The 19,473-nt window shown below is 39.3% G+C and overlaps 2 long non-coding RNA genes across 2 annotated transcripts; both read left to right on the top strand.

The window, feature by feature from the left end:
* Window positions 1-1,348: 1,348 nt before the first annotated feature.
* Window positions 1,349-2,019, top strand: LOC124868017. The gene is made up of 4 exons (XR_007038223.1): window positions 1,349-1,449; window positions 1,541-1,603; window positions 1,686-1,736; window positions 1,808-2,019. It is a non-coding gene; the product is annotated as an uncharacterized LOC124868017 (long non-coding RNA).
* A 30-nt stretch (window positions 2,020-2,049) lies between these two features.
* On the top strand, window positions 2,050-3,455 carry LOC124868016. Its single transcript, XR_007038222.1, has 4 exons — window positions 2,050-2,243; window positions 2,337-2,478; window positions 2,649-2,726; window positions 2,838-3,455. It is a non-coding gene; the product is annotated as an uncharacterized LOC124868016 (long non-coding RNA).
* Window positions 3,456-19,473: the final 16,018 nt, after the last annotated feature.

Raw genomic sequence — 19,473 nt, 5'->3', positions numbered from 1 at the left:
CTCTTTAAGGACATCAACTTATTGTATGTTTTGAATAACAATATTAAATAGTTTTGCAATCTGTTTGGTTGCCCTTTTTGCCTTGGGAAACACATGATCCAAACGCATTCAGTGACGTTCTTGATGCTACCATTAGCTAAGTCGTAAACTATGTTTGGGTCTTGTTTAAAAGTTGTGTTCCTTCAATTTGTAGTAGCATTAATATTTTTAAATCTGATCTGATGTTTTCTGTACATGGCCAATATAAATATAAATAAGATAGGTTTAATTTGCTCTGAAATTATCCATTTAGAATTTTTTTTTGTAAGCTAGAGGTAATGTGTGTTTCCAATGCATAATATAATGCAAGATTAATATAATGTAATTGTGAATTTCATTAGCAGAAAAAATATTGAATATTGAGGGGTAGAGACTAAAATACACCCTTTAATCAAACTTTTGACAGGTGAACTTTTGAACTTAAGTGGGGGTCATGGGGGCGGGGAGGTCGTGGGTCAACAGGGGGGTGTCCGAGGGGCGTAACCGTGCATTCTGATTGGTTGTCGTCATTAGGGGCGATACCTTAAATGAACCAATTATAATACAGGAGTGTGTTTAAGGGTGTTATTAATAATTTGTATGTTTTTCAGGTGTTAATACATCTAAAAAATACATGCAGCCTTTATACTTTAAAGGTATACTCAACTTAATGTTGGCCTGTCACATGAAATCCTAATAAATGAACTGTGTAACCTGACAGAATTGTAAGTTCATTTTGCTTTACAGCAGGACCTATTTGCTGAATATATGAGCCATTCAGAAAAACATACAGAAAAACTTTACGAACCCTCAGTATACTGTTTCCAAGTTATAAATTGACTGTAGCGATGATGTGTTTGTTTTGAATCATGAGAGACTCCATTTTAGGAAAAGGAATGATAATTTTAGTTACCTGTAGCTTTTCTAAAACATTTTTTTTTTCATCTTAGAGCAAAGGTTATTGAGGGACTTACTAAAACAGTTATTCTGTAACTGAACTCCCAGTCAACATCACCCTCGGCCTTCTGATTCAATTTCTTGTCCAAGTGTGTGACACAGGGCAATAAAGTAATTAGAACTCTCTCAACCCCCCTCCAAAAGAGTCAATACATAGGTTCATGAACAGGTGACCCCTGGGCCTGATGTATATCAAAGTTTGCTGGTTTCTCATTGTTAATACGTGCTTCTAAAAGGAAATTCTTGTTTTTGATTTTGGTAAAGTTTATAGACACAGCGTCCCCATGTCAGGGCCCACTGAGTTTTGTCCACAAAGAAACATTGCAATGAATAGCTAATATGATAATTGGACATCTTTTTGCATTTCAGGGTGCTGGCATTAAAAACAGGTTTAGTTTCACAGTAGTCCCAGAGCAGAGACATCAGACTTTTCAACATCCTCAACAGCGTCAAGTCTGCTACTGCTAAAAAAAGGTTTAAACTTGTTACACTGAAAATACTAGTAGAACTTGTTACATTGAAAATACCAGTACTGACAAGAAAAATGTGTCGGTACATATTTAAGGAAACAAAGAAATTGCTGCATCTGCTTCTAATGATTCTCAGAAGTACAATGCCATCTTTAGAAGTAAGTATTCATCTTTAAGAAATCATTAAATGCATGTGAATGTTCTCTAATATTGTTTATATATATTGTTTCTTTGTCTTAGAACCCACCACTAATGACCTTGAGGATTTCATCTTGACACAATCGGAATATGGTAATTAATGTTAAGTGCAACAATATTTTATAGTTAACGCATAAATCGGCTAACATTGAACAAATTTATAGATTTGATGAGAGAGGTAAACCCGAATGATCAAGTTGGAGGGGTCAGCGGCTGGAATCGACCTTCCCCCCGACAATCAAAGTTGAGAAGGTGGGTTATCTCCAAAAAAGAAAACCCGACAACATCTGAACTTTCTTCTAACAAAGAAAGAAAATCGGAATCGCTAAATGCGCCTCTGCAAATTATCATCATTTCCCCTGAAAACCCACCGGATAAGTTACCAGCTGCTCCCGGGCCAGAAAGTAAGCCATAAAAAACTATTTGATTTCTTTGAGAGTGAATGTGTATTATTAGAGACTTGTTTTAATCCTCAGATAAAACTGTTTACAGATTTGACGGAGAACGTATCTCTGAAAGAAGCAGCCGCAGTTGATTTGATCAAGCAAACTAAAGCCAATAACAAACTTGGAATACAGCCATCAGCTGTGGAGCAGCAAGGTGAGTAAAAATAAATAGAAAGAACAATAATATATATATGTATTTTAAGCAAGCATAGTTCAATAAAATAATATCATATAAATCTGTTTACAGATGCACCCAAAGATGCGACACTGAAGCCGCCCACTAGAAGGTCACTTTTCAAAGATCAAGACAGCGTTTAGACACAAGCGCATCAGTCCAGTGCAACAAGAAGCAAAATCTGGAGCTTTTATCGCACAGACCCAGCCCCGGAGTAAGTTATAGTATTTCAAAATTTGTTTATAAACCTACAAGTAATAAAGTTATAGGGGTTCACTTCCCCTTTAAAAAACTCTTTTTTAAAAAAACTATTATTATCGTTTATTTATGAGCGCTGTGCTGCGCAGTGTAAGGTAACTTTATTTTAGTTTTATTTTTTTACAGAATATTTAACCCCAGCCAAAAGGCAGCGACTCTCTGCTCTGCATACCAGAGCAACGCTTGTGAGAGCCTTAATGAGTGGTACGTTTAATTCATACCTACTGAATTAATTTGAATTCCCCCCTTTTTTTTTCAGCTTTAATTTGTTTATTTCAATATATATATATTTTTTGTTGTTCATTCTCTTTACAGAGATAATGTTGATGGTAGGACAGATCCGTTCTAGACCCGGACAGCAACCTTGCAGAAAGAAGGCCTCGCAAGATGCATGGGACCGTCGAAATAAAGCCTCATCCCTAACACTTTTGGCTGCATGTCAGATTCTGTTACAGAAGCAGTTTGGTGACATCAAGGTGATTTTAAACTGAACTGATCACTGTGATTTGTTTTGTTTTTTTGTTGGTTTGTTTGATTTTTCTTATGCTCATTGTTGAGAATTAAAATCATGTAATTTCATGTTATTAGTTTAGTTTGCATGTGAGAACATTAAACTGAGATTTAACATGAGTGAGCCTTGGGGAGAGAGTCAGTAAGCGCAGGGGTCAGTGTGAAACGGGTTTGAAGGTTCTTGGCAGCTGCAAGCCGTAAAAGCTGGCTATAGGGACAATTAAGCAATAAATGTCAACTTTTGGCCATGGTATAGATGCCACAAGGGAGCTTGGCTGATTTACAACACCTGACGGAAAAAGGGGAAGGCAAAGTCAGTAAGCTTTGAAGTCCACAGTATAAAGATGTACCTGGAACTTGAAATGACAGAGACATCTGGGTAAAGACAGCCATGCTTTGCTGAAAGTCCATCTCTCTCCGTAAGGGCCCTTATGTAAATTTTCTATTCTTCATGTAATTTTCTTTTATTGTGTTATTTGCTTTATTCATTGTGCATTAGAAATCATTGGACTTATTATCTTCAAAATTAAACTTATGTTAATCTTAATTTCCTGCTCTTCATCTGTTCTTTCTCACGACATCCGGACTGGGAGGGGTTGAGGCTGCAGGAATATCAGTGATAGCATTATTTTACCTCAACATCATATAAATGGATAACCGAATCAGACTTGCCCTGGATGAAGTAAAAAATTTAGTAGCTGAGCTTAACGAAATACCTATATCTGCACATTTTAGAGGATGAATCATCTCTTGTTAACAACCACAATGAAGATCAGCACGGTGACTTTTTAAACTTATTAGATCAGGCTATTGAAGAATTAAACAGACCGTCTCCACCTGACAGTCATCAGAATCCTTCAACATCACATGGTGCGGCGCAGCACGGGGGTAATTCCAATCAGGAGATAGCAGTCAGCTCTGGTCTGATTGAGCAAAATCCTCCTACTGTTGTTGAACGTGAACGTTTTAATAACCATGAAATAAGGACACCTTTTACCATCCCACCGCCCTGTCCGGGTAACGTTCCAGATCTTGCAGCATTCTATACAAACCTCATGCGTATTCTCATTGAATTAGCCGACGCCGCAAGATCTTTAACTAGACGTAACAACGTTGTGCAGCTGGAATTAGTGGGTGAAAATCTCAATCGTCACGTCACATTTACTGTTACAGATGATGGAAATATGATCCTGCCTGCTTTCGAGGACTTTTTCGACGAGTTAGTACAGTCGAATGCTGATGTGCCTGTAGACAATAACCTGGAATTTGTTCTTCAGGTTGTTAATGATCCGGCAGGAGGGTCTAAACGTAAGGCTAGAGGAACGTTAGACTGTGAACTGATTAATAAGAAAATGCGTCACCTGTATGTTGTAGATAATACCGGTAATCAGTTACGTTTTGCAATCTGCCTCGCACACGTCTCTGACCCTGAGCTTACTGATGACCGTGCTGTAGAACTGGGGAGGGAGTGGCAGCACCAGGCAGGCCTCGATGAGCAAACAGCAGTTACTTTTAGTGATATTGGTAAATTTGAAAACATTCTGGAGAGAAAAATTGTAGTGTTTCACAGAACCACAGGCTCTACAGCTCTGTCTAAATTTGAGACCGATTTCCCTGATCGTTCAAACGCTCTGTTTTTGCTGTTATTTCAAGGTCATTACTATGGGATAAAAAATCTCAAAGGTTTTATAGGGTGCAGATATATCTGTGGGTACTGTTACAGCAGCTATGAAAATGCAAACACACACCATTGTGAAGGTTATTGTCCAGTGTGTCAAACATATAAATGTATGCAAGAAATTAACAATCCTGTAACCTGTGCAGGCTGTCAAAGAATCTGTCGTAATTCTTCATGTTTCAGCAGACACAGAAAACCGCGCAACAGAAATAGTGCTGAAAGGCCTATGAGTGACTGTGAGTTGGTAAAACTGTGCAAGGTGTGCAAAAGGATATACGTTATTCCAATCAGTAAACCGGCTAAACCAGACGTGTGTAATGTAAAATGCTGTATTTGCGGTGAAAATGTACCTCCCGGGCTAGACATTACATGCGATGATCATAAGTGTTACATTCAGCCTTGTAGTGCAATTAATCAGCTTGATGATAAACTGATTTTTTATGATTTTGAATGCTTCATCAATGAGAGCGGTGTGCACACCCCCTTTCTGGTCTGTGCTAAAACGTTGAAAGGTGATGAATGGCATGCTTATGGGTTAGACTGCACCCAAACATTTCTTCTCCATTTCAGGAGACCAATGTACAGAGGCTTCACCTCAATAGCTCATAACGCACGTGGGTATCACAGCTACCTGATTCTCACAGCAATGCTGCAGTTAGGTATTAAACCTCATCTCATCATGCTAGGAAGTAAAGTTCTCTGTTTAACCGACCCTGATTACAGGTTAAAATACATTGATAGCCTGTCCTTCATGTGTATGAAGTTGACTGCCATGCCGAAAGCGTTAGGTTTTACCGATCAAAGCAAGGGTTTTTTCCCCCACCTATTCTCCTCCGAAGTGCGCCTCCAGTACATGGGGTCATATCCTGCTTCATCCTGCTACGCTGTAGAATGCATGAGTCTTCAAGAACAACAGGTGTTTAACAGCTGGTACAGAGAAGCGAACAAAGAGGTCTTTGACTTTAAGAAAGAAACTATTCGTTATTGGAAAAATTATGTTGAAATTCTTTCTCAAGGCTGCTTAAAATTCAACGACGAGTTTTTTAAGGAGACAATTGTGGATCCGTTTAAATGCATTACGATAGCATCAGCGTGCATGAAGGTTTTTGTAACCAATTTCCTTCCTCCTAAAACCTTGGCCATCCCCTCACCTCTGGACTACAGACATAGCAGCAAAACGTTTTCCAGCGTGTCTATTCAATGGCTCAGCTGGATTGCAGACAGCAGAACCATATTTATCGAACATGCATTAAATAGGGGTGAAAACAAAATTGGTCCATATTCTGTGGATGGGAATGCAGAGATTAACAGTGTCAAAGTTGCGTTTGAATTTTACGGCTGTTTTTTCCACGGCTGTAAAAAGTGTTACATGCCTCTTGACAAGTGTCCTTTGAGAGGGGTCGCATTTGAACAGTTTTACACAGCCACTGTTGAGAGAAGCAAGGTACTCCAAACTGTGTACGGCCTTCGTATCGAGGTCATCTGGGAGCATGAGTGGACTGAAATGAAAAAAACCCACCCGGGGGTGATCAGCTTTCTTGAGAAAGTTAACGCACCCAAACCGTTATCACCCCCCGAGATGCTCTGTATGGTGGACGCACCTGCCCTATGAGACTGAGGTACACAGCGGGGCCAGGTGAAACTGTACACTATGTGGATTACACATCTCTGTACCCCTATGTAAACGCCAACTGCGTTTTGCCCCACGAGGGCTCTTTTTCCCCGTTTTGCCTTACAGAACGTCCCGAGGTAAACTAGTGTTCACTCTCTGCCGCACATGCGCTGAAATAAATAACCAGTAAGGTCCCTGCATGCATAGTGATGAGGACAGAGCTCTGACAGGTGTGTGGATGAGTGTAGAGTTTTGTAAAACGTTGCAGTGTGGTTATCACCTTGCTAGAATTACAGAGGTGTGGCATTTTGAAAAGAGCAGTGACACAATCTTCAAAGTGTATATCAACACCTTCCTGAAAGGTAAGCAGGAGGCTTCAGGCTACCCGTCTGAAGCAGTGGATCAGGAGAGCAGGTCAAACTATGTAAGAGACTACAAACTCCATTAGGGTATCCAATTAGACCCTGAGAAAATTGAGGTGAACCCTGCCAAAAGGCACGTGGCAAAACTGAAATTCCTCAATGACACCCTCACTTGACCCCTGTAAGTAGCCCTCAACCAACCCTTTGATGCTGTCCAAATTGACCCTCTCGCTGCATTCATGCATCTGAGTGATACCTTTAGCACGTATCACTAGCTTTTTCTGGTTTTCGGTTTGGTATGCATAACTCTTGAGCCCTGTTGATGCAAACTCCGAAATAGTGTCCCGTCTAACTCGTCAGTAAGATCACCCAGATAATTTCCCAGCTCCAAAAGAGTTTCACCACTTTTTGTCACATAAATCAAACTGTCCGTGTCAATATAAATCAGTCTGTCCTGCAATTGCTCCATGCTGCTGAGAAGGTTTAAACGTGCATAAGCGGTGGTAAATGCAGCAATAAACACATTGCCTTGCTTGGGGGAGAGATGACACGTTTGCTGTAGTTCCACTGCACTACACACATTTCAGGGTTGAAGAAACGGAAGTAGTTAACCCTGTATTTACTCGAGAACATGAAGCTGAAAAACTCATCAGGGTTAGTGATGACTGTGGTCTGAGACAGATCACTTCTTTGCGCAAATTTCCCCCAAAAACTGTTTAAACACAGTTTTGCCACGTGCCTTTTGGTGATCAGTTCAGTTTAAAAATCACCTTGATGTCACCAAACGGCTTCTGTAACAGAATCTGACATGCAGCCAAAAGTGTTAGGGATGAGGCTTTATTTCGACGGTCCCGTGCATCTTGCGAGGCCTTCTTTCTGCGAGGTTGCTGTCCGGGTCTGGAATGGATCTGTCCTACCATCAACGTTATCTCTGTAAAGAGAATGAACAACAAAAAAATATATATATTGAAATAAACAAATTAAAGCTGAAAAATAAAAAGGGGGAATTCAAATTAATTCAGTAGGTATGAATTAAACGTACCACTCATTAAGGCTCTCACAAGCGTTGTTCTGGTATGCAGAGCAGAGAGTCGCTGCCTTTTGGCTGGGGTTAAATATTCTGTAAAAAAATAAAACTAAAATAAAGTTACCTTGCACAGCGCTCATAAATAAACGATAATAATAGTTTTTAAAAAAAATAGTTTTTTAAAGGGGAAGTGAACCCCTATAACTTTATTACTTATAGGTTTATAAACAAATTTTGAAATACTATAACTTACTCCGGGGCTGGGTCTGTGCGATAAAAGCTCCAGATTTCGCTTCTTGTTGCACTGGACTGATGCGCTTGTGTTTAAAGGCTGTCTTGATCTTTGAAAAGTGACCTTCTAGTGGGCGGCTTCAGTGTCGCATCTTTGGGTGCATCTGTAAACAGATTTATATGATATTATTTTATTGAACTATGCTTGCTTAAAATACATATATATATTATTGTTCTTTTTATTTATTTTTACTCACCTTGCTGCTCCACAGCTGATGGCTGTATTCCAAGTTTGTTATTGGCTTTAGTTTGCTTGATCAAATCAACTGCTGCTGCTTCTTTCAGAGATACGTTCTCCGTCAAATCTGTAAACAGTTTTATCTGAGGATTAAAACAAGTCTCTAATAATACACATTTACTCTCAAAGAAATCAAATATTTTTTTATGGCTTACTTTCTGGCCCGGGAGCAGCTGGTAACTTATCCGGTGGGTTTTCAGGGGAAATGATGATAATTTGCAGAGGCGCATTTAGCGATTCAGATTTTCTTTCTTTGTTAGAAGAAAGTTCAGATGTTGTCGGGTTTTCTTTTTTGGAGATAACCCACCTTCTCAACTTTGATTGTCGGGGGGAAGGTCGATTCCAGCCGCTGACCCCTCCAACTTGATCATTCGGGTTTACCTCTCTCATCAAATCTATAAATTTGTTCAATGTTAGTTGATTTATTCATTAACTATAAAATATTGTTGCACTTAACATTAATTACCATATTCCGATTGTGTCAAGATGAAATCCTCAAGGTCATTAGTGGTGGGTTCTAAGACAAAGAAACAATATATATAAACAATATTAGAGAACATTCACATGCATTTAATGATTTCTTAAAGATGAATACTTACTTCTAAAGATGGCATTGTACTTCTGAGAATCATTAGAAGCAGATGCAGCAATTTCTTTGTTTCCTGAAATATGTACCGACACATTTTTCTTGTCAGTACTGCTATTTTCAATGTAACAAGTTCTACTAGTATTTTCAGTGTAACAAGTTTAAACCTTTTTTTAGCAGTAGCAGACTTGACGCTGTTGAGGATGTTGAAAAGTCTGATGTCTCTGTTCTGGGACTACTGTGAAACTAAACCTGTTTTTAATGCCATCTCCCTGAAATGCAAAAGGAGGTCCAATTATCATATTAGCTATTCATTGCAATGTTTCTTTGTGGACAAAACTCAGTGGGCCATGACATGGGGACGCTGTGTCTATACACTTTACCAAAATCAAAAACAAGAATTTCCTTTTAGAAGCACGTATTAGCAATGAGAAACCAGCAAACTTTGACATACATCAGGCCCTGGGAGTCTCACCTGTTCATGAACCTATGTATTGACTCTTTTGGAGGGGGGTTGAGAGAGTTCTAATTACTTTATTGCCCTGTGTCACACACTTGGACAAGAAATTGAATCAGAAGGCCGAGGGTGATGTTGACTGGGAGTTCAGTTACAGAATAACTGTTTCAGTAAGTCCCTCAATAACCTTTGCTCTAAGATTAAAAATTAAATGTTTTAGAAAAGCTACAGGTAACTAAAATTATCATTCCTTTTCCTAAAATGGAGTCTCTCATGATTCAAAACAAACACATCATCGCTACAGTCAATTTATAACTTGGAAACAGTATACTGAGGGTTCGTAAAGTTTTTCTGTTAATTTCATATTTGCCATACCTCTTTCTCCTGCTTTCCAGTCTGTTGATGCAGAAGTGGAAGGTTTGCTCGTTCTACAGATGTAGGGAAGCACAATCTTTATTTACTTTTAGGTCTCTTCTATTTTGAACTGATTTAGAATGGCTCATATATTCAGCAAATAGGTCCTGCTCTAAAGCAAAATGAACTTACAATTCTGTCAGGTTACACAGTTCATTTATTAGGATTTCATGTGACAGGCCAACATTAAGTTGAGTATACCTTTAAAGTATAAAGGCTGCATGTATTTTTTAGATGTATTAACACCTGAAAAACATACAAATTATTAATAACACCCTTAAACACACCCCCGGGTTGTAATCGGTTCATTTAAGGCCTTCCCCGTAACACCCTTAAACCCACCCCTGTATTATAATTGGTTCATTTAAGGTATCACCCCTAATGACGACAACCAATCAGCATGCACAGTTACGCCCCTCAGACTCACCCCTGTTGACCCATGACCTCCCCGCCCCCATGACCCCCACTTAAGTTCAAAAGTTCACCTGTCAAAAGTTTGATTAAAGGGTGTATTTTAGGGTGATCCGCCAGGAGGGTGGAACAACAACGAAGCTGCACACAGAGGAGACCGGAGCTGGCAGGTACTAGACACTCGTTGTAGGGCATTGAGGTTCTGGTGGTGGTTTTATTGTGATGGAGGGTGGAAAGGGTTCGCTTACGGAGGTCCGTGGTTGATCCAGACAGGAAGCTGCCATCCAGTTGTGAGAAGACGAAGTGGGCAGGAAGCCCAGGCTTTAATCCACAAGGTTTGGAGATCAGTCTCCAGAGTCACAAATCCAAAACAGCAAACAATGCTGAAGGCGAAGTCAGGTTCAGGTATTCAGCCTGCGAAGGAGCATATACAAAGTTAATCAATGGCAAAAACAAAGCAAGGATTAATGTGGTTTTAGCTTATACCACTGAGAGCAACACTCTGGAGCTGAACTGCTGGCAGCCTCCATCTTAAATACGCTCCAAGGATGATTAAGGAGATAGGGAACACCTGTCACCACTCCTCACGGTCTCAGAGCCACCTAGAGGCCAAACACGGTGAACAACGCCAGACACAGCACACAGATCCTGACACATACATTCCAATTAATCCTAACCATTGAACAGTGCAGTCAGATTTAGTGATTTATTCAAATTGGATAAAAAGTTTTTCTGTCTAAGGAAACCCAGCAGATTGCATCCAGTCACTGACTTGCAGCATTCACTCCTCCAGGATGAGCATGTAGAAACAGTAGACAGTCACTGGCGTTGACTTTGCAGCAATCCCTCAAAATGAGCATGCATGTAGCGAGAGTGGAGAGGAAATACTCCCTTTTAACAGAAAGAAACCTCCAGCAGAACCTGGCTCAGTGTGAGCGGCCATCTGCCACGACCGACTGGGGGTTTGAGAGAACAGAGCAGAGACACAAAAATAACACAGAAGCACTGATCCAGAAGTACTTTCTATGGGAAGGAAAAGTAAATGTTAATGGATGCAGCTCCTTTAGTTGTTTCACCTAGAAAGAAAGAACAGATAAACTCTGAGCCAGTTTTCAAGGTTAGAGTGTGAAAGAGAGCACATATAATTAGTTACACTAAAAGCTCAGTCAATTTCCATGTCTAGGAGAGAGAAAGGGTTAAACACTAAAAGACAGGGCTATGTGGATCATCAGTAGAGGGTGAGCATTAAATTGTTGCCAGCAGAAGCTCGGACGATGCCCCTCTCCAGAAAGGTGTCACAGGCAGACACAGAGCTAGTCCAGGTGTAGTTTCTAGGAAGAGAAAAGAGAGAACAAGGTTAAAAGCTGAAATAACAGCAAATAATGCAAAACTGGAGAGTAGTGTGAGAATGTGGCGAAGAGAGTGAAAGTGGTCGTTATGTCCTCCAGCAGCCTAAGCCTATAGCAGCATAACTACTCAGATAGTTTCAGTTCAGATTATTTAGTAAAACGGCGCTTATTTACAACAAAGTCGTCTCAAGGCATCCCAGAAAGGGTCCCACTGATGGTCATTGTTGTACTAAAAACCACAAGGATTGGGATACCTCTCTCTGTCAGACTGATCACAACCATCGGAAAAGAGAAGGGGTCACACAGGTAGCAGAAATGGAGGGTGTGTTTGCACCTCAACCATAACTGAGCCGGTTTAGGCTAAACCTGACTCCCCCTTACTCCAACCAACAGGGAGGGAGGAAGGCTCCCTCCCTGATAACCGAAGCCACTCTAACTATAAGCTTTATCAAAAAGGAAAGTTTTAAGCCTAGCCTTAAAAGTAGACAGGGTGTCTGCCTCACGTACCAAAACCGGGATATGCCTCCCATTCTACTTCTAGAGACTCTAGGAACCACCAGTAAAGCTGCAGTCTGAGAACGAAGTGCTCTTTTAGGAATATATTGAATAATCAGATCTCTGATGTATGATGGAGCTAAATCATTAAGGGCCTTATATGTGAGGAGGAGAATTTTAAATTATATTCTGGACTTAACAGGGAGCCAATGAAGGGAAGCTAAAATAGGAGAAATATGATCTATCTTTTTAATTGTCATCAGAACTCTTGCTGCAGCATTTTGAATCAGATGAAGGTTTTTAACTGCATTTTGTGGACATCCTGATAGTAACGAATTACAATAGTCCAGCCTTGAAGTAACAAATGCATGGACTAGTTTTTCAGCGTCACTCCTGGACAGGATATTTCTAATTTTGGCAATGTTCCGGAGATGAAAGAAGGAAATCCTAGAAACCTGTTTAATATGGGATTTAAATGGCATGTCCTGGTCAAAAATAACACCAAGGTTTTTTACTTTATTATCAGAGGTCAATTTAATGCCATCCAGGTTAAGTGATTGTCTTCAAGACATGCTTGTAGTCTATCTAACTGGTTGGGCTCATCAGGATTTATGGATAAGTAAAGCTGAGTATCACCAGCGTAACAGTGAAAATGTATCCCATGCTGCCTGATAATTTGACCTATTGGGAGTATATATATAGTAAAGAGAATTGGCCCAAGTACTGAACCCTGTGGTACTCCACAATTAACCCTGGAGTTTAAAGATGATTTATCATTTACATGAACAAACTGGAATCTGTCAGACAGATAAGATTTTAACCAGCCTAGCGCTGTTCCCCTGATCCCTACAGCATATTCCAGCCTTTCTAAGAGAATATTGTGATCGACTGTATCAAATGCAGCACTGAGATCTAACAGAACCAGAACAGACACAAGTCCATTATCTGAGGCCATAAGAATATCATTAGTGACTTTCAGCAGAGCTGTTTCAGTGCTATGATGAGCTCTGAAACCTGACTGAAACTCTTCAAACAGGTCATTGCTGTATACCGGATGTCTCCTGGACGCCTTTCTTCGGAGGTGTTCCAGGCACATCACACCGGGAGGAGGCCCATTGGACGGCCCAGGACACGCTGGAGGGACTATGTCTCCCGACTGGCCTGGGAACGCCTTGGGCTCCCCCCGGAGGAGCTGGAGGAGGTGTCTGGGGAGAGGGACGTCTGGGTGTTTCTGCCGAATCTGCTCCCCCCACGACCCGGTCCTGGATGAAGCAGAAGATGACGAGTATGAGTGTATATATATATATATATATATATATATATATAAAATTGTATATATATATACAATCTTTTACAATTTTTTGTTTGCTACATAATTGTATAGGTGTTCATTCACGCTTTTGATGCCTTCATTGAGAATCTACATATAATATAAATAGTCATAAACATAGACAAACAAAAGACTGCTAGCACCATTACCAATCAACCCAATCCTGCTACATTAGGCTTGATGCCCTTTACAAACAATTACAGACAACGCTCTTCTGGAGAGGTTTCTTCAATCCACCGGCATCATGGGAAGAGTCACATCGGATATCAAGGATGCCGTTTATTAGGCCCTCCATGCTAAACCTGACCCTAACAACAGCACAGTCCATGATAGGTTCCCATCTTCGTCAGCTCCCGAGTCATCCAATGGGTTTACACTGCAAAGTTTTTTCTGTCTTACAGAGGTTAGTCAAACTATCACCCTGCTTTATTAATAGTTTTGGTAGGCCTCCCTAAACAAATAGTCTTTGTGCCCATTCACAAATCTAGGTCCTGAGTACCCTTGCTACAACCTCCAAGTCATCCATTGTATCACATAACAATAGATTATGTCACAGGAATGTCTGCCTCAAAGAAAAGTGCATTAAACTTGCCATCAATGGTCAGTTTAGCTTTTCCCTTTATTCGCCTTCAGCCACCCTCTACCTCTGGAGCCACCAACCTTCTCATAAAGCATGTCTTTCATTTGTAGACAATCCTTTAAGAAATCATATCTTACCATTGTCACAAATTTATTTCTTACACACATTTACACGCAGTGAACACAGTACACAATGGTTCTGTGACAAGACTTTGATAGGCATGCTGCCACCAGTAGAACGTTCAGTTCAATGGATTAAGTCTTGCCATCCATTAGCAACAGCTCCCTTCAATGAGCACAGCAGCAGCTTATAGCCAAACTGTAACTTTACCTTAAAATTGCTATTCAGGCATTTCTTGAGGTTTGAAGTCCAAGGTCTAGGTAGGAAATTCACACTTAGGCATTTATGATGTGAACGTGTATCTCAATGACCCACCAGCACATCCTGTGGGTTTTTGTTACATAAATGTTTTGTGAGATTTTGCAACAACCTGTTTGAGGGTGTGAAATAATGTGAAACTTGGGACAAGGGTCTTCAATTTGAGACTTAAAACTTGAGACCTTTTCTTCTTTCCAGGATTCTTCATTTAGAAGGTCCTTGTTACTGTCACAATGTTTCACAATGTGTCACAATTCCATACTTTTGTTAAGGTAATAAAAAACTTCCTGGACGAGTGAGAGAATAAATAGATCCTTAGATTTTTTTCAGATATAAAATGCTGGGTATTTGTAACTATATTTGTAAAGAGCTACATCTCCCACATAGAATTAATATCACTACAACTTAACATGTCACTTGTGGTGTTTGTTGCAGTTTGTGTCTCATTCAGTGATCTCTCTTCTTAACATGTATTATTAGCTTTGGACAGTGAAACAACTCTAATCTGCAGGTTCAGTCTGAGCTTCTGCAGAGGTGTCAATGTCTCTGCCATTGTGGGTTTCCTGTTTTACTAAGCATAGAGGTGAAGGGCTAAGGCTACATTTCCTAATAACTGTGTTATTTCAGAAAAGCATGATAACAATAAGACTAAAACATTCATTCTCAAACAACTCATGAAGGACGACATTTTGCAACTTCAATCAAAGTGCTACAGCTGACAGCTATAAATAGAAAGCATTTCTTCCAAAACACAACTTGTTCTACACCAGTATGGTTATGAATGTCTACAGGTTAATATTGGCAAAAATGGGTAAATATGGAACAAAGTTTTATTAAAAAACACTTTCTGCAAGAGTATTGTCATGCAGGTAGATTTTTGCTGGGCCTTATTTCTATGTTTTACTTCTAATGACTGTAATTTATGTAGCATAAACTATGAAAGTGGTTCACGGAGCGACATAGTTTGTACTATTGGCTCTACAGACCCAGACCTAAATTCAGGAGACAAATACATCCTGTGAATTAACAGCTAAATTTTCAGTTTCAGTTTTATGATGACATTTACACCCTATTTTAATTATTTAGATTTTATGTATAATAATTGTTCAAAAGAAGTTTATTAACTTTAAAGTTTTCCTTTTAACAAAACATAATTTTCTTTATTTGTGCCGTGGTACAAAAAGACTGACCACCTTCCTTTTAGTAAAGTCATATCACAGGTGCAGATAGAACTGTGAATAAAACACAACTGAAATACTTTATCTAATTAGTAGGTTGACTGCTATGAAAAAGGAGCAGATGTGCTAGAACAGCATTGTCTAGTTGTGTTGGGATCTTCCAAAGGAAAGCTTGCAGCAACCAAGACTTTGCATCAAAGTGGCACCACATTTGAAGAACCTGTTACCAGATTCAGAATGGGAAATCATTCGTGTAAACGCTTTGTTTGAAAAATCTAACAGGAAACCCACAATGACAAACAGCCTCCCATGCTTCTGCAGCGGCTTAGGTGCAGACAGACTAAATCTCCAGATAAGTTCAATGTAATTGACCATAATTCATAAGTCATGTCAGGAAAACAATTATGTTATGAGAGACACAAATTATGCCAAAATGAAATAGTTCTGTCATTTGATTTATAGTAAATCTTAGAAGATGTTAAAGTATACAAATCAAGACAAAATACATATTTTTAGAATAGAGAATATAATAGAATAGAATTCTTTATTTGTCATTGCTCCACATAGCTGCATTGACATTTTCAAAACAAAACAAAACAGAACAAAAAAAGTGCAGGCCAGTAGTGCAAATTAAAGAAAATAAAATAAAAAGTTAAAAAAGTTATAAAGTTATAAAAAGTCATAAAAAGTTATAAAAAAAAAGTTATAAGAAGGATTGTGCAGGTGGAAAAAAATATATATACAAGAATATTGACAGGTTGTTCTAGTATTGCACATGAGGTAGCATATTGCACTTAGTGTTGAAGAAATTGCACGGAATGTATTTACTGTTTACGTCATTATTGATAGTAACAGTTGTTACAGTGTACATGAGGTGTTCAGGACAACAACAGCTTTCTGATATATAATACCAATTCTATTTTTTGAGTAGTTTTATCAGAGGCAGATGAAATGGCTGTGACAATGGTAATGACTTAACCAAAAACCCTTAGCTGTTAACTACTCCAGCTTTTCTGTTAATGTTAAAAAATGTGATTTGTTTCTGTACATCTAATCACTAGTTTTGTTGTGGTTCCGCTTATCTACATGTTCCAGCAAATGTGTACATACAAGATTAACGGATAAATAAAAGCATAGTTAGTCCAACATTGCTGCTTTTTTTCTTTGGGGTCAAGGATATCTGTAGGAATATCCACTGTGGTCGCACTTGATCCAGAAAGAGAATTACATTTACCATGTTAAATTTTCTCACTTCACCCAAGTAAGAAGGCATGGAGTGTGATGTCAGTCCCAATGACTGACCTATTGAACTGCAGAAAATAACTAAAGACAGCTTTCCCCTGGGGATCTGTGTCTATTGCAAAAATTTTTTGGAGAGGAGATTTTGATAATATAGATGTTGGAATTATGATTATTGATTAATTAATATTTATCAAGAATTATAATTAAAAATCATAATTTGACTAAATTAATTTCTTAAACAAAATCCTCATATATGAATCGAAACCAGAGTTGTCCTCTGGTGTTGTAATTATGGCTCAAGGCCTTTGATAATTACAAGTATTAAATGTCACTGTTTGATCAACTGTTCCTGCCGAAACGTGTGGAACTTTAACCTTATTTTGACTGACGAATCACTCTTGCACAAAATAAACACAAAACGCCTTCTCTTTATCTACGTGAAAATGTATTAACCCAATCAGCCTGATATAATCAACTCTTCGATCCAATAATCTTCACCTACTCAAACATGCAAAGTTCTACACAAAAGGGTAAAATATCTAACTAAACAAAATAAAGCAAAACAGCAGTGGGTGTGTATGGAATCAACCAGCAGTTATGGCAAAAGTGATAATATGACAAGGGATGTGGTGGTGAACCAAGCTTTGGGAGCGCAGCCCGCCAGAAAGTGTAGCTCAGGCAGTCATAAAACTTCCCCCACCGCTGGGGATGTCTCTCAGGTGTTCGCACACTAAAAGCAAAATCTTGCGAGACTTGGCAGCCTCAGAAAACAACAGTAATCACGTTTCAAAAGAATAATAGCATGCACATACAATTCAGAATACATTAGACTATAAGTGGCGATTCTACATCGCACTAAATCTCCTCTACCCTGCCAAAGCTATTCCTAATAAAGAAATAAAAATAAAAGGTGGATTTTACTTGTTGAAGTCTTCCTTCTGGGGCAGTGAGTGAGAGAGAAAAAGGGGTTGAAGAGTTCCTGCGAGTCCGCAGTTAAATTCCAAGAAAGTGGTCAATCTCCGTCTTTTGGCCTCCTTGGCGAAAAGGAAAAATATGATCTGACCGTCAGCAGTCGACTAGTACAGAACAAGGAGGGAAAGTTGCGTCTCCTCGAAACTCCGTGTTTTTTTTGGTTACGTGTTAAACTCACGTCTTCGATCGGAAAAGTGAAATTTCTGGCCTTCTTATTCCAGAAACCTCTTTCATGAGAATAAATGAAGAATCCACATGGGACCTCTTCCTCTCCAGAGAGGGATGCTTCAGATGTTGATCCAGTATCCAACGTGAAAAGCAAAGTGTGGGCCATCTCATACACCATTTATATAGTTCAGTGGGGCATTGGAACTGGGACGCCCTGCCCTGTCTTATCAGCCGCAGTGGCCGCTGGGATTTGCAGGACAGACTATCCTGCGGAACAAAATAGCCGATGACGTTGGAAAGGCATAGTGGCGTCCAGCAACATGCAAATGGTCCAATATTCAGCAAACAAGTGGTCCAACATAGAGGAAGACATCTCAGAATGTGAGGACCACTTTTCTGAAATGGAAATTTAGAGTCTGACAGTGACTTTGAAAAAGAGTAAATTAAGTGGTGCATCAGCTAAAGGTGAGGAACAAGTTACGGAAAATCAAGGCGCAAAAGGCTACAGGTCCAGATGGCATCAGCTCCAGGCTCCTGAGCTGCAGCTTATTTTCAGCTCAGAGAAAGGTGTTAGACAAACTCATCAGAAAGGCCAGCTCTGTCCTAGGATCTTTGATCCAGTTGGTGGAAGACAAAAGAACTCAAAAATAACCTCACTTTTGGACAATGTCTCCTATCCCATACGTAAAGCTGTTGCAGAACTAGTAAGCTTCTTCAATGACAGACTGCTGCATCCTAGGTGCACAACGGAGCGTTATCGCAGATCTTTCCTGCCAGCAGCTGTTTCTTTATAACCATCTCTGATCCCAAGAGTGATGGTTATACAGACTCAATAAGTTAAACATTTCTGCTGTCATTTTCACAGTTTTTCATTTTTTGTAAATAGTCAGTTGTTTCTCTATACAAATATACATGTATATTTGGAAATTTTTTAAAATCATCTCTACTCAGTTGCACATTTCTGAATCTGAGTATGCTCTACGTTTAACGTCAGCACAGCATTTTGTTAATTTGCTGTTCTTTCATATGCTTTTCATTTGCCTTTACTGTACAGTCTCTTATTCTTACTTTCAGTTTGTATATTTTTACCTTTGTGTGAATCTGCACACTTCAACTTATTTGTCACTTTGCTGCTGGTACACCTCAATTTCCCCAATGAGGAACAATAAAGGTTATTTCAATTCAATTAAATTCAGTCCAATTTGATTCAATTCAATTCAATACAGTTCAATTCAGTTTCAATTCAGTTTCAATTCTAATATAAAGAAAGGGCCTGTCAACTCTTTCAGGTTTGTGAACATGGCCTACACATATTAGGTATTAAGCTGGGGACTGCCTACAGCTGCAAAAAAAGGACCCCAAGCTGGCTGCTTTTGGTAATTAAATAATATTTTAAAGTGAACTGCACATTGCAGTGTATTTTGCTTTGAGCAGCCTTTTAACATATTTAATAAGGAACATTCATTTTTGTAATGAAGCCAAGTTGAGTAAAGTTGCAACACCCTAAACACTCCCCAAATTGACATCATGCACCTAACCCAGCTAAAGAAAACCTCAAAAATAAAATGTTCCTTTCAAGCAACCAATCAGTTGCTACATCTCCTTTCACGGAAAAATCTGCGTCATAACTTCACCCAATAAAACCTGAGAAACTGTCACTTAGGTCACTTAGG

This window comes from Girardinichthys multiradiatus, chromosome 5, assembly GCF_021462225.1.
Source record: "Girardinichthys multiradiatus isolate DD_20200921_A chromosome 5, DD_fGirMul_XY1, whole genome shotgun sequence".
NCBI classification, from domain to species: Eukaryota; Metazoa; Chordata; class Actinopteri; order Cyprinodontiformes; family Goodeidae; genus Girardinichthys; species Girardinichthys multiradiatus.
Note: the sequence above shows the minus strand (reverse complement) of the source record. Positions and strands in the feature narration are given on the sequence as shown.